Below are 15759 nucleotides of genomic sequence, written 5' to 3' on the forward strand. Positions count from 1 at the left end.
TAAAGCACACCCAAACTGAGAGGGATATTGAAGCTGACATGATTGCCTGGTTATCCTGCATGTCCTCTGCCTCCAATACTTTCAGCCATAGACCCTAAACAGGCATGCAGATCAAGTTCTCTGACTGAAGTCTGACAAGATTAGCTGCATGCTTGTTTCAGGTGAGTGATTCAGACACTACTGCAGCCAGTGAGACCAGCAAGACTGGGGAGCAACTGGTATTGTGTAAAAGGCAAATAAAATGTCAGCCTCCGTTTCCTTCTCACTTCAAGTGTCCTTTTCTAGCTCCAGAGATAATAAGGTTGACCATAAAATGGGTTTATCCCTGTAAGAAATAGTTTTTTTTTATTAAATAGGCAGGAGGTGAAAAAAAATGCCTCCTTCAAGAGAATCTGTACTGTCCGAAGTGTACAATAAAAAACACACCAATCTAGTCACTGTGATCTCCTGGGTCCCTATTTGTCGTTTCCGCCACTCCCCGCCACGATCCTGGCTTTTAATGGCCAGTTTTAGGCAGTGTTTACAAATAAAAAACATGGCCGCCAACCAGGAAGTGATGTATGTGTGTATATATAGACACACACACGCACGCATGTGTGCGTGTGTGTGTGTGTGTGTGTATATGGCTCCTGGAGGAGGCGTGCATAACTTGTCCCTATCACAGCAGAGGCAGCTCCTTCCTCTCTGGGTCAACAAAGCTTGACAAAAAAAAGATTAGATATATTACAGAGACAGTGCAACTAGAAAAAGCTGCAGTACTCCAGACCACATTAGAACAGGTCTAGGAACTTTAGGATAGAAGAAATAAGGCTGAAAATGTTCTTACAGAGTCTCTTTAAAGGATACCCAAGGTGACATGTGACATGATGAAATAGACATGTGTATGTACAGTGCCAAGCACACAAATAACTATGCTTTGTTCCTTTTTTTCTTTCTCTGCCTGAAAGAGTTAAGCATCGGGTATGTAAGTAACAGTTTCTGTCTGAGTCAGGACTGGGTCAGACTACAGTGTGATCTTCACTGATAAGAAACTCCAACTATAAAACAGCAGATAATTTCCTAGCAGAAAATGGCTTTTGAGAGCAGGAAAGAGATAAAAAGTGTCAATAGTTCATAGATTTTAGCTCTGGCATACTTCAATGAAAATGTAATTGAGCAAAAACAGTAAAAACCTGAAAAGTAGATTTAAATATAAAATAAAACTGTGGAATATCTTAAAAAGTCATTTTTTAGGAGGAGGATAGATACAATTGTTTATTTCATTAGTTTATTTTCACCTTGGGTGTCCTTTAAAATTCACCTAAACTTTAGTTTCAACATATCTAAAACACCTTTAAGTAAAGGAAACATTTATATTTAAAAAGGAGTTACAATACCTGAAGGATACAGCGTCTAACCCAGTGCTTTAAAACACAAATAATAAATGGAATTTTAAGTGATGTTAACAGAAAACAACAGTTCTGAAAAAAAGTCCCCAAAGGACCGGCACCACCCGGAGTAATTATAGCTCAAATACTTCAGTTAGCCTTACAAAAGTGACAACACTGCTGTCACTTTTGTATAATTACTCCGTGTGGTGCTGTTCATTTGGTCACTTTTTGCTACTAGTGACCCCTTGGCACAGGGATGAGGACCTGGGCCCACACTTTTTTTACTTGCGCCATTTTGTTGGTGCTCCTGGATCCACGTTTTCTCCAAAACAATATTCTATTCTACTCAGGGCCGGGCCGAGGCATAGGCTGGAGAGGCTCCAGCCTCAGGGCGCAGTGTAGGAGGGGGCACACAATTCATTCAGCTGTCATTCCTAATTGTGTATGAAGCAGAAAGAAATAAGAAAAGGGGATACATAGCAGTGACTGCAAGCCAGATAACTAGAGATTAAGGTGTTGGGGAGGTTGTGGGCCCTGTGGCACCTCTTAGTCTAATAGCAATCAGTGTGTGACAGCTGGGGTGGGAGGGGTGGAGGGGCACACTTTGGTGTCTCAGCCTTGGGTGCTGGAGGACCTTGTCCCTGCTCTGATTCTACTAATGTATTTGCTCTGTGCTATCTTGTTTGATTGAGTGGAAGATAGGCAGAACAGCTGAAACTGTTCCAGTTACACATCAATCCAAATTTTAATATCCTTAAAGTCTATCTGGAGAATTCTAGTGTTGTGCATAGTCCTCTGGAGAGTTGCTACAGCAGTAAATGGCACAGAGGCAGAGAAGCAGTTTAAAAATAGGAGGTAGGGGTAGACTTATTTCACTACCTGTAACTTTGGAGATTGACTAAACTTACTACACTATTAGGGGCTCTCGATTATCTCCTTTTGGGTTTACTAGTCTTAGGGCTCGTTTCCACCATAGTGAATCCGCATGCGGCGACGAGATGCGGATTCGCTTGTTACACTGAAGTGGCCGGGGCTGTTTCCACATGTGCGGCGTGCGGGAGCGATTTGGCGGCGGGCCAAATCTGCATGACGGGACCCACCGAATTCGCCTGCGTCGGGAATCCGTGCGAATCGCCGCTAATGTATTTAATAGTAAAAACGCATGCGTTTGTTACATGCGTTTTTACCCGCGATTTCGCGTGCGATTTCGCACCTTTTTCAATGTTATTTTGCCCTGGCAGTGTCATGGTTAATTTCGCATGGCACCCTGCCATGCGAAATCGCACGCGAAATCGCGGGTAAAAACGCATGCGGAAACGCATCCGCATGCGTTTTTACAAGCGTCGGAATGCCGGCGAAATCGCGTCGCAACAGTGGAAACGAGCCCTTAATGGAAATGAGGCAGGGGTAGTTCTCATTCTTTTGTGAGAGGGAAAGGAATCCCTTATTAAAGAGGCCCCCTGATTATCCGAGGGGAAGGGCCACACCTACTTACACATGTCCTTTCGGTCGCCCAGCTTGAATGCCTGGGCAAGGGGTTGGATAGCAGCTGTAGGGAGGGGACCATATTATTACCTAATGAGCAAAAACAGTGCTAAAAATAAATTGCCCAGATTAAGTTAAGGTTGATTCTCACCATAATTTAAATTGTCTGAGTGGTAACAAAAAGTATATATACTTTAGATAAGTTGAAAAGAATATTGGGCTGTGCACAACCCAACAAGCAAGCTGAACAAAATGCTGCAGACTAACTGAAATTGACCAATGAACAATAGTTTCCACAGTTGCTTGGTGATTGTCCATGCTAGGGCCTGTTTCCACTGTGCCAGCCTACGTCTTGTGAGACGCACGCCAACACTTGCAGCGATGCAAGAACACATGATGTGTATGTTTGCTCCATGCTGTCTGATTTTTCTTGTTTCCCCCTGCATGTGAATTGGACAGCAGCCTGTTAATTTCAACAGTATGCGTTTCATCATCTGTATTTGCATGTGGGCAAAAGCAGCCATTGGGTTCTAAAGGATGCGGGCCCTTAGTAAATATCAATGCCCCTCATGGAAAATGTTAGTGCATTCTGGGACGTGGTCCAGCAGAAGACTTAATATGAGTAGAGCAGAGGCGGGACAAGGCCCTCCAGCACCCAAGGCTGAGACACCAAAGTGCGCCCCTCCATCCCTGCCACCCCAGCTGTCAAACACGGATTGCTATTAGACTAAGAGGTGCCACAGGGCCCACAACCTCCCCAACACCTTAAAGCGGAATATAACCCTGCATTTCAACTTTGCTCTAAAACATTATTTACAGTATATTATATGCAACCAGCATTTTTTTTTTACTAGACCAGCATTGGAAGGGTTACACAGGGCTTTAAAGTTCCTTTAGATTTCTGCAGACGCATCCGAAGCTGAAATAGATACATTTTGTTTACATAATGTATCTAAGTGTTGAATGTGACCCATCTCTCTCACTGAGAAGGAGCTTGGACGACAGCCAAAGAGTGTGTAACTGTTTATCAATAGATACATGTAACTAAATAGAATGTATCTATCTGAACTTCTGCATATCTCTCCAGGACCTTTAAACCTCTGTGTTTAACCCTTCCAATGCTGGTCTAGTAAAAAAAAATGCTTTTTGCATATAATATGCTGTAAATAATATTTTAGAGCAAAGTTGAAATGCAGGGTTATATTCCGCTTTAATATCTAGTTATCTGGCTTGCAGTCACTGCCATGTATCCCCTTTTCTTATTTCTTTCTGCTTCAAACACAATTAGGAATGACAGCTGAATGAATTGTGCGCCCCCTCCTACACTGCGCCCTGAGGCTGGAGCCTCTCTAGCCTATGCCTCGGCCCGGCCCTGGAGTAGAGCCTTGTACAGTGAATAAGATGAGGGTGAGATTTTCCTGAAGATTCCTGGAATTTGACTTGCAGGGTACTTAAAGGAAACCTGAACTGAGAGATACAGTACATGGAGGCTGCCATATTTATTACCTTATAAACAATAGCTGCCAGGTAGTATTTGTGATCACTTTGGCTGCAATACTGTCTGAATCACACACCTGACACAAGCATGCAACTAAACTTGATAGATTTCTGTCTGATGTGCATGCTTGTTCAGGGTCTATGGCTAAAAGTATTAGAGGCAGAGGATCAGCAGGACAGCCAGGCAACCAGTATGGTTTGAAACGAAATATGTCAGCCTGCATAGCCTTGTCACTTCAGGCATACCTTCCAACTTTTTGAGATGATAAAAAAGGGACACTTCAGCCACGCCCCCAACACACCCCTGGTCATGCATACCATAAAGATTTCACAAGAAAAATGTTTTAGAATTCAAATGACACTGGTCCTTTCTATCCTGGCTCATCTTCCTCCAGATTAACATTTGACAATAAGACATAAATCAATTTTTTTAGGGGGTGCTATGCAGGTGCTGGACCAATTTCCGGGGGAGCTGACGACCTGCGGCGCGCGAAGCGCGCCGCGCCAAAAATGGGTGTGGCCACAACCTGCGGCGCGCGAAGCGCGCCGCGGCGAAAAAATGGGCGTGGTCATGACCGGATGAGGGCGGGGCTAACTGTAATTTAAAGTGAACCCAGGGTGAGAGTGATATGGTGGCTGCCATATTTATTTCCTTTTAAACAATACTAGTTGCCTGGCAGCCCTGCTGATCTATTTGGCTGTAGTAGTGAACTGAATTACACCAGAAACAAGCCATGCAGCTAATCTTGTCAGTTCTGACAATATTGTCAGAAACCCCTGACCTGCTGCATGCTTGTTCAGGGTCTATGGTTGAAAGAATAAGAGGCAGAGGACCAGCACGGCAGCCAGGCAACTGGTATTGCTTAAAGGGAGATAAATATGGCAGCCTCAATATTATTCTCACCTCGGGTTCCCTTTAAAAGTGCAACGCAAAGACAGAGGGCCCAAGTTTTGGTGACCCTTTTCCCAGAAAATTCACATAATTGTGCAGGTTTTCTCAAGAAAATACACGTAATGTGAGCAGATTTTAACAAAAAACACGTCCAATGACCCCAATATGCACAATCGTTATCAGATATGGCCCCAATATGCACAATCGTTATCAGATATGGCCCCAATATGCACAATCGTTATCAGATATGGCCCCAATATGCACAATCGTTATCAGATATAGCCCCAATATGCACAATCGGTAGCAGATATGACCCCAATATGCACAATCGTTAGCAGATATGACCCCAATATGCACAATCGTTATCAGATATGGCCCCAATATGCACAATCGTTATCAGATATGGCCCCAATATGCACAATCGGTAGCAGATATGGTCCCAATATGCACAATCGGTAGCAGATATGGTCCCAATATGCACAATCGGTAGCAGATATGGTCCCAATATGCACAATCGGTGGCAGATATGGTCCCAATATGCACAATCGGTGGCAGATATGGTCCCAATATGCACAATCGGTGGCAGATATGGTCCCAATATGCACAATCGGTGGCAGATATGGTCCCAATATGCACAATCGGTGGCAGATATGGTCCCAATATGCACAATCGGTGGCAGATATGGTCCCAATATGCACAATCGGTGGCAGATATGGTCCCAATATGCACAATCGGTGGCAGATATGGTCCCAATATGCACAATCGGTGGCAGATATGGTCCCAATATGCACAATCGGTGGCAGATATGGTCCCAATATGCACAATCGGTGGCAGATATGGTCCCAATATGCACAATCGGTGGCAGATATGGTCCCAATATGCACAATCGGTGGCAGATATGGTCCCAATATGCACAATCGGTGGCAGATATGGTCCCAATATGCACAATCGGTGGCAGATATGGTCCCAATATGCACAATCGGTGGCAGATATGGTCCCAATATGCACAATCGGTGGCAGATATGGTCCCAATATGCACAATCGGTGGCAGATATGGTCCCAATATGCACAATCGGTAGCAGATATGGCCCCAATATGCACAATCGGTAGCAGATATGACCCCAATATGCACAATCGGTAGCAGATATGACCCCAATATGCACAATCGGTAGCAGATATGACCCCAATATGCACAATCGGTAGCAGATATGACCCCAATATGCACAATCGGTAGCAGATATGACCCCAATATGCACAATCGGTAGCAGATATGACCCCAATATGCACAATCGGTAGCAGATATGACCCCAATATGCACAATCGGTAGCAGATATGACCCCAATATGCACAATCGGTAGCAGAAATGACCCCAATATGCACAATCGGTAGCAGAAATGACCCCAATATGCACAATCGGTAGCAGAAATGACCCCAATATGCACAATCGGTAGCAGAAATGACCCCAACATGCACAATCGGTAGCAGATATCGCCCCAATATGCACAATCCGTAGCAGATATGACCCCAATATGCACAATCCGTAGCAGATATGACCCCAATATGCACAATCCGTGGCAGATATGACCCCAATATGCACAATCCGTGGCAGATATGACCCCAATATGCACAATCCGTGGCAGATATGACCCCAATATGCACAATCCGTGGCAGATATGACCCCAATATGCACAATCGGATCCGTAGCAGATATGACCCCAATATGCACAATCCGCATCACCTGAAAAAGAAAAGAAAAACCCATTTACTCACCTACAGCCAGAAGACCTTCTTTCCCGACCTCCCGTCCCGAGTCCCGACCTCATTGTGGCGCGCAGCGCCCGCGCGCCCACGATCCTCTTCCTTCCCGACGTCACGACGAGACTTCCTGCCTGCATGCAGAGAGCAGGGCTACGGGAAAATGGCCGCCCGAAGTCTGCAGAACAGGGCTCCGGGCGGCCATCTTACCGTAGCCCTGCCTGCTGCTCCGTGCTGCCGGTGTGTGAACTGACTTGGCGTCTTTTAGACGCCTGAAGTCAGTTCACTCCAGGGGGTGCTTTGGGGGTGCTTGGACAATTCTAGGGGGTGCTCGAGCACCCCCAAGCACCCCCCTGGCGCCGCCACTGGATGTGAATAAAGTTTGAAGTCAATTAAACACATTTTCAGTAGAAAAAAATTATATTCACATAGATCTGTACATCAGTCCTGAAAGAGGGACAAATGAAGAAGAAAGAGGGACTGGGTTCCTAAAGAGAGACTGTCCCTCCAAAAGAGGGACACTTGGGAGCTATGCTTCAGGTTCCCTGTAACTTTGGTTTTCTCTCATTTATCTTCTGGGACACCTACTGCTAAGAGGACAAGCACTATAATGCTCCCCATCTAGGGAGGGGCCAGGGATTGCATGCCCCTCCTTCCTGGTCCGGCATAATCACTGCAGTAGTGTTTTATAACAGTGTTGCCACTGTTCCTTGTGGCTGCTTTGCAGATGTCTTCTAATAAGACTCTCATGCACTCTGCTCAAGCGGTTGATGGGGAAAAAGCAGGTAGCATTAATCCCTAGGAGGTTCCTTTTGTCACAGTTTATAAACCTTGGTTACAGTCTGTCTTATCTACCTAGCAATAGCGAATTTGAATGCTGGTAGACCTACATCCCTAATGGCAGAACAAACAAAGCTGATGACTTCTTCTAGGAATCTGTGCTACTTAACAAGGCAGCATCTGACATTGAGGCATTGAAGAGCTACTTCTCTGATGTTCTTCTGGTTAGAACAAAAGGATGTTATAAAAATCTGTTGGGTTCATTAGAAACCTGACTGCCTCCTGTGAAGGAAGTCTGGATCTAAGCTAAATACTTTTTTAACCTCTTAAGTGGCTATACAGTATATGGATCTCTGATAGGTCCTGTATTTTGCTTACATAAAGAAAACGAACAGGAGCGCTCTCTGGAGCATTAACTTTTATTAAATGGCTCGTAAAAAAGAATCTCACTTATGGAATTGTTCATAAAGCATGTCACCCAACAAGTGGGTAGGCAGGAACCAGTTTGTCTGGTCTCTTAGCTTTGGCCAGCAGCAAGGGCATGATCCAAGCTAGATCTGGTCTGGAGCTGAATCGGGGCAGGTGTGGGCGGGATCCTGTAGTTCAATGAGCCTGCAGCATCAATGACGTGTTTCGGCATTCTCATGCCTTTGTCAGATCTGATGGTGGGTTTCCTGCCTACCCACTTGTTGGGTGACATGCTTTATGAACACTTCCATCTTGTAAGTGAGATTCTTTTTTACAAGCCAATTAGTAAACGTTAATGCACCAGAGAGTGCTCCTGTTTAATTTCTTCTACAGTTCCACTTTATTTAAGTATTTATATAGCGCTGACATATTACGCAGCGCTGTACAGAGTATTGTTTTGTCGCAAACTGTCCCTCAGAGGGGCTCATAATTTAATCCCTACCATAGTCACGTACCCTACCATACCACGTTCCCACAAGTTCAGGAGCTTGCTGCCTGATGCTGGATAGCTACTACAAATCCAAGGATCATTCACCTGTTTAGTGCTGTCATTTTCATAGAGAGTATTTTGCTACCAGGAATATCATCTGAAGGGTCAACAATCTTTGTGTATCATCATTTAAATGCTTGGCTGGTTGACTGGTCAATGCCAAGGACAAGATGCAAGTCCCAAGGGGGGTATTGGTTTGTAAGTATAGGTCTCTGATTTTGTAGGGACTTAAGGTCTTTAAACTAGGGGCACATCTGCCATCTTGTATTCTAATAAGATGAATAAAGCTGCAGCTTGAAATTTGTGTGACAGGAAGCCCTAAATCATGGCCTTCCTGAAAGAGCTCCAGAACTGAAGGTCGGATGTTCATGGGGAACTCATTTGATTTCCCAGAATAATTGAAGGGCTTTCACACATTATACATGGCATGTGTGACTTGCTTTCTGGAAGCAATAGTGGACCTATCATTCAACTCCAAGCATTGAGCTTAAAAAGTTCAAGGGACTGAGGAAAATACTTGGGACCATGAGACAGGTAGTTTGGTCTAGTGGAATGAAGCCAGGAATGTGCTATGGGCATCTGCAGTATATAGGAATATAAAATAGTCTGGGGCCCAGCTGGAGCAATGAGGACTACTGATGAGTTTTGTACAAATGTTTTCCAAAGTACCCACTGCAGTGCCTGAAAAGGCGAGAGGGACTGTCCAAGAATTTGTTAGAGCATTTACTCCTAGGAAGTTCTATTTAGTCACGTGGCAGCACGGTGGCGTAGTGGTTAGCTCTCTCGCCTTGCAGCGCTGGGTCCCTGGTTCGAATCCCAGCCAGGGCACTCTCTGCAAAGAGTTTGTATGTTCTCTCCGTGTCTGTGTGGGTTTCCTCCCACATTCCAAAAACATACAGATAAGTTAATTGGCTTCCCCTAAAAAGTTGGCCCTAGACTACAGTACTTACACTACATAATATAGACATATGGCAATGGTAGGGATTAGATTGTGAGCTCCTTTGAGGGACAGTTAGTGACAAGACAATATATATATATACACTGTACAGCGCTGCGTAATATGTTGGCGCTATATAAATACTAAATAATAATAATAATACTTAAAGAAATATGGCCAGAGTATTCACTAGAAGGGTTCATACTAGTATTAAAACTCAAACACTTTGGTCAAATTTTGAGAACACCAGATTCTTTATAGAAATCCTCGATGCTTGGAAAAATTGAAGGCAAAAGAAGAAGAGAAATACAGAGGCAGTGATGGATTGATGGCATATGTGAAGCTATGTGCATGCCTATGCAATAGCTAAAAGAAGCAGAGATTGACAGACATATCTGTTGGGCAAAAGTCAATATGGTCACGAAGTTGACTAAACAAATGAGGAGGAGGAGAACTGTGGTCATCATCTTGGGAGTGACCATTGCCCAACCCTAAAAATACTTTACTGACAGTAAGTCATGGGCCATCTTGGAAACTGGCACCATGCGGTATCAGAGGGATTTTTTCACACTAGAGGCAGCCCTAGCACCCGAATGCTAGAGAAGGCACAAATGTTAGTATGTAATACTGAGCAAACCCCTCAGGCAGAGCAGCGGTCACAGACCATTCAGCCATGAAGACCTTAGAATAGGAAAGAAGCTCCAAAGCAACAACTGGCTGGACCCACTAAAGAAGACCACCAGCAGAATGAAAAAATAACAGATCTGGGAAGTATCGGGCTCAGAAAGAAGGACTAGTTTGAAATGGGGCCCCAGGTGAGACAGCAGATTTGGCTCCCCTTTCTGGCAACCTGGCTTCTTTGCTAAGAGAAGATGGGGAATGGGATTAAAAAAATTGTCAACCAGGCCCTTGGTCACCGACAGGCTCTAGGCACTTGCGTAGTTAAGTTCCCTTGTAGATGATCTGGCTCTGTGCTCAGACAGGAAATGCAAGACTATAGTCAGAGGGGAGGAGGGCGGAGAGTTTACAGAGCTTGGGACTAGTGTTTCCTGTGTGTAGTAAGAAAACATGGAAGGAAACCTGAGAAACATTCCAATTCCAACTGAAGAGTGATAAGAGAAATTTGGGCGCAAGGTGAAGCTGAAAATGGCTCACCCAGCTCTTGCAAAAGAACCAGTGGCGTTAATTACTATTCCCCCTCCAGGCCGCAATGGACTAGTGGAAAGATGCATTTTGGCTATTGCTGGCGGCTGAATCACACTGTTCTTCTGGTAATTTGGTCTCCATCTTTTGCCGGCGCACAGATTACCCTCTGAGCTCCACTATAACTGTAATTCACATTATGGCCTATGGCAACGCCCAAATGTCCAGGCCCATTTTGCCTGCCTTGTGAGAGTCCTTAGACTTAGTCCAACATGCTACCATAGTTGCAGGGAAGGAAATAAGAGAAAAACAAACAAACCTGAATGTTTCTATTATTGCATATTCTTTCAATTTTCAAGACTGTAGCTGCTCTCCATCAACTTTGCCTTCCAGCCAGAGTTGGCCGAGGGATTTCAGAGCAAGTTGTAGCATATTAGAGGATTGGAAGATGGACAAACTGATAAGCTGGAGTAAATTGCCAGAGCTGCGCTTTCTACACGGCCCGCGTTATTACTTATAGCTCCGCAGTGAGCGTTGTCTGCCAGTAATCCGGCATCCACGCAGGTCGCCTTTGAGCAGCAGGCCCCGTAACTACAATTTAAATTTTTGTCAGGACAGAAATTAAACCCCAGCAAGAGAGCATTAATATCCCTGCAAGGTGCCATCTGCCGTCATATCAAGACGTGTGCGAGGAGCCAGGCCCGGGCTGCTGATAATTCGCGCAGCAGCGGGGTAGATTGATAGGACATGGAGCCCCGCAGAGCAGTCAGTCATCCATGAGGGATCAGATCAGAGCTGTGAATGGAGGTAACCCTTTCAAAACCTGACAGGCACTCCACCACCTCCCATTATCTGCTCTAGCCCTAGATGTGCAGCAAGGATTATTGTGAACTGCAGGCAGAGCTGGCATCAGCTGGTGCCACGGTGCCCTTTGAAATTGGCAGCCTGAAAGAAAACTACATTGATTTTAAAGGCCAACTCCAGCCATGCATAATATTGTGGTTCGGAGTGATGTCGGGCAAGCTCAATGACTTATTGGCCTTTTACATTTTTTTGGGAAAAGATCAAGTCGATATATCTCCCTACTAAATTCAGATGGTTTTTTCTAACTACTGTAGCTGCTAGAAAGCCGACTTTGCACAGTCAGTTATTATGATTATATTCTGGCGTATTAGACTACTTTTTAACACAGGAAAATCTTGTCAAAGGTCAGGGGTCGTCTTATACGCCGGGTGTCGTCTTATAGGGCAGGTGCTGAAACTTCCGAGCCGGACTGGAGAATCTGCGGTTGCCACATATGGTGGGAGGGAGCACAAAAACATCTGCGGCTGCATCCCTGCCGTATGCAGCAACCGTATGAAAGCAGCAAGGGTGGTGTTGGAGACAGGGATTGCTGACCAATTCAAGCAGGCTTTGTATACAACAACCAGCCAATCGCCGGTAAGGTACATTACATGCAGTGATTGGTTGCTTGTTGTATACTGGCCTGGGTACTGCACACAGTACAGCACCAGTATCTGTACCTGTTTATACAGTATAGCACCAGTACATACAGTAGAGGGGTAGTCTTATACAGTGAGTGCATCCCAAATTTTTAATTTTAACTGGAAAAGTTGGGGGGTGGTCTTATACACCCAGTCGTCTTATACGCCGAAATATACGGTATTTAGTATTTATGTAGCGCCAACATCTTCTGCAGCACTGTACAGAGTATACTGTTTTGTCACTTACTTGCCCCTCGTAGGGGCTCACAATCTAATCCCTACCATAGTCCTATGTTTATGTATATATGTATTATGTAGTGCATGTATCGTAGTCTGAGGCCAATTTAGGGGGAAGACAATTAATGTGTTTGGGGTGCATGTGTTTGGGGTGTGGGAGGAAACCAAAGTGCCCGGGGGAAACCCACACAGACACAGGGAGAACATACAAACTCCAAGCAGATAGTGCTCTGGCTGGGATTCGAACCTGAAATCCAGCGCTACAAGGCAAGGGCGCTAACCACTACGCCACCGTGCTGCCCAGCTCTCTGGATTCTCCATCAGGAGATTTAGGAAATAATGCAACTGATTAGTGATGATGTTATCTGCTAATTACAATTAGACGACATTTTGCATACATTTTCGCAATTACAACCATATGTAAGTTTGATTTTGACATTCAATTGATTTTGTATACCGTGATAGATTTGTAATTTCACATAATTTTCATGTAATTTTGTGCTGAATTTAGCGGTTAACAACAAAGCACCCATACATGCTATCGTCACCAAAATTGCTAGGTATCTTAAAGGGAATAGTAGCAATAGGACAAATTTTACAAAGAGACCTTGTAGTTTCTCAGAAAATTGATTTTAAAATGCAAAGGAAAAATGTTTTTTAAATTTAGAAAAATGACAGGTAAAAAAGCATTGTTTCTGTGCATTTTTGACTTGTTCCCACTCTTTGTCTTAACATAAATAGCAATTTTGATGACAAAAGCGTGGTTCGGGACTATGCTATTAACCTAGAAAAGTATGGGAACTTGCAGAATTGGGGTTCCTGATTACGTTTACATATGAAATTACAATCTCTTTCCCAAAATTTCGCATTACCGGTAGTCCCAGACTTACGAACGCCCGACTTACTAACGACCCACTGATACGAACGGCATGGATTCTCTGTTTCCATGGGAACAAGTCCAAATTTTTTTTTTCAAATAGGACTTGTAGTTTTTGAGAAAATTGATTTAAAAAAAAAATCTAAGAAAAAATGGCTTTTAAACTTGTATAAACAGGTACAGAGGGCAGCGGTGACACAGAGGGGGACACTGGAGGCACAGGGGGTCACAGAGGAGGTACAGGGGACAGAGATGGCACAACGTTCCCACTTAAGAACAGATTCAGGTTAAGAATGAACCTACAAGTCCCTATCTCGTTTGTTCACCGGGGACTACCTGTGCAATTTTGCAATGTAATGTTACGATGTGAAATTACAATTATACGAAATTCGTTCTCATCACTACAACTGATAGCAAAACTGTGGCTAAACAATCCATATTTACGGGTTGCACCTTGTGCTTCTAGAAATGCCATGTATGAATAGTTTAAACATTGGATTTTGAAATGAATTTATCATGGCGCAAAGAACTTTTTGGGTCAAGTGATTTGCCTGAAGAAGATGCAAAGATTATTTAAAGGGGCACTCTAGTGAATTCAGCAAATTATTTAGGATGCCCACTTTTTTTTTTTTTTTTTTTTTTTTTTACGGGTTTCAGCATCAGAAACACTTTCTATTTGTATATATTGCTGTATATTACTATGTAACTCTATCCTCCAGTGATGCTTAGCCTATGCTGCGCGGAATTCTCCTCCCAGAGCATTCTGGGAGAACAGGCATTATTTTCACAGGCTTCGGAATTCTCTGAAACAAACATTCCGCACGGCTGCACCTGACAAGACTAAAGATGCCGTAAAAATCAGGGAGAGTAAAGATTTTATAACGGGCAACTGAGTAAATGATTTGTAAATTAATATTGTAAAAAAAAATAAAATATTTTTTAATACCATTATTTTCTTTAGCTTAGTTTATTGAAATATATCATGAAAAAAAAAACTGGAAAATTGCAATCATAATAGTCTGCAGGCAAATGACATAATGTCCAGAAATAATATGGCAAGTGTCAAAATAAGTGTTATATTGTTATGGGTTTAAGTTGGTTTATATCTATCCTTGAAAACAATATACAAACGTAATATGGGGTCTCCAAGGGAATTCCCAACATATACTAATGCTAAGGGCCCGTTTCCACTAGGGATTAGGATGCGAGGCGATCGCTGCATCGCCTCACATCCCTCTGCAGGTACTTCCTGTTGTCTTCCAGACAACCGGGTTCGGCATCATGCGGCTTCCCGTCGCCGGCTATGGGGACTTGGATGCGTGCTGCAAAAAAGTGTAGCATGTTATCCATAATTTCCCCCGCGTCGCATCGCGCCAGATTGCGTCGGTCAATTCGTGTCAATGGAAACTACTCCATTGACGTGAATTGGTTGCAGTTTACTTGCGTTGCAATGCGGAGCTGATTCCGCAATGCAACGTGTCTAGTGGAAACGGGCCCTAACTGAATCAGTAATTCATGGTGTCGCGGCTTAGTGTAGTTTTGACCAGGCATCCCAGTTTGCCTAACATTTGGGATCGGAGTCTGTCATAGTATGATGTATGTAATCCATTGATCTGAACTCTTCTATTCTTAATAATACTGGTAGATTGGGGGTCTTCCAATGTTTAGCTATTACCCAGATAATAGAGCAGATAACAGTGAAATATAACCCCTCCATTTCTTTGACACTGTTGGGTGCTGACAGTAAAGCATGTGATGCTTAAATCCAAGGTTGTAGAAAATAGCTGACTCAATTAAGTCCTGATCCGGGCCCATAACTTCTGAACATCTGTGCAGTCCCAGAATATATGAACTAGGGACCCACTTTGTTGGCATCCCTGAAAATAAAGGGGTGGTATTAAAGACAGTGTCGTGCAGTACAAGTACATAACTACTCGTAATTGAAATTTAAATTAGATAGCACTGCCCGCGGTACAGGGGAGGATAACTTACCTATGCCGCTGCCTACAGCGGATGCATTCCACCCAAGGTCCACGTAACTCTGCTACTTCCTACTTTAAACCCGGACAAAAGAACTAGTGGAGTAATGTGGATCGCGGGTGGAATACATTGGCTATAGTCAGTGGCATAGCTAGGTTAACCCCTCCTCTGCCATGGGCAGCACTATGTTATTTAAATTTTGATTGTGAATTTGCGAGTAACTACGTACGTGTAGTGCACAACACTAATTGCAAGGTATATTCTATGCAATCTAACTGGCACTCATTACCACCATGCTGCTCATTACGTTCTCTTCACTACAGTGCCAAGTGGGTGGAGCAGAAACCAAGCTCAATGATTTTAA

General features: G+C 43.9%; 1 protein-coding gene across 13 annotated transcripts in view; it reads left to right on the forward strand.

Annotated features, from left to right (window-relative positions):
* The window catches only part of GRIP2 (glutamate receptor interacting protein 2), a 627309-nt gene that overhangs the window by 432698 nt on the left and 178852 nt on the right, over window positions 1-15759 (forward strand). The gene's annotated exons all lie outside the window — the stretch shown is intronic.

This window comes from Hyperolius riggenbachi, chromosome 9, assembly GCF_040937935.1.
Source record: "Hyperolius riggenbachi isolate aHypRig1 chromosome 9, aHypRig1.pri, whole genome shotgun sequence".
Taxonomy (NCBI): domain Eukaryota; kingdom Metazoa; phylum Chordata; class Amphibia; order Anura; family Hyperoliidae; genus Hyperolius; species Hyperolius riggenbachi.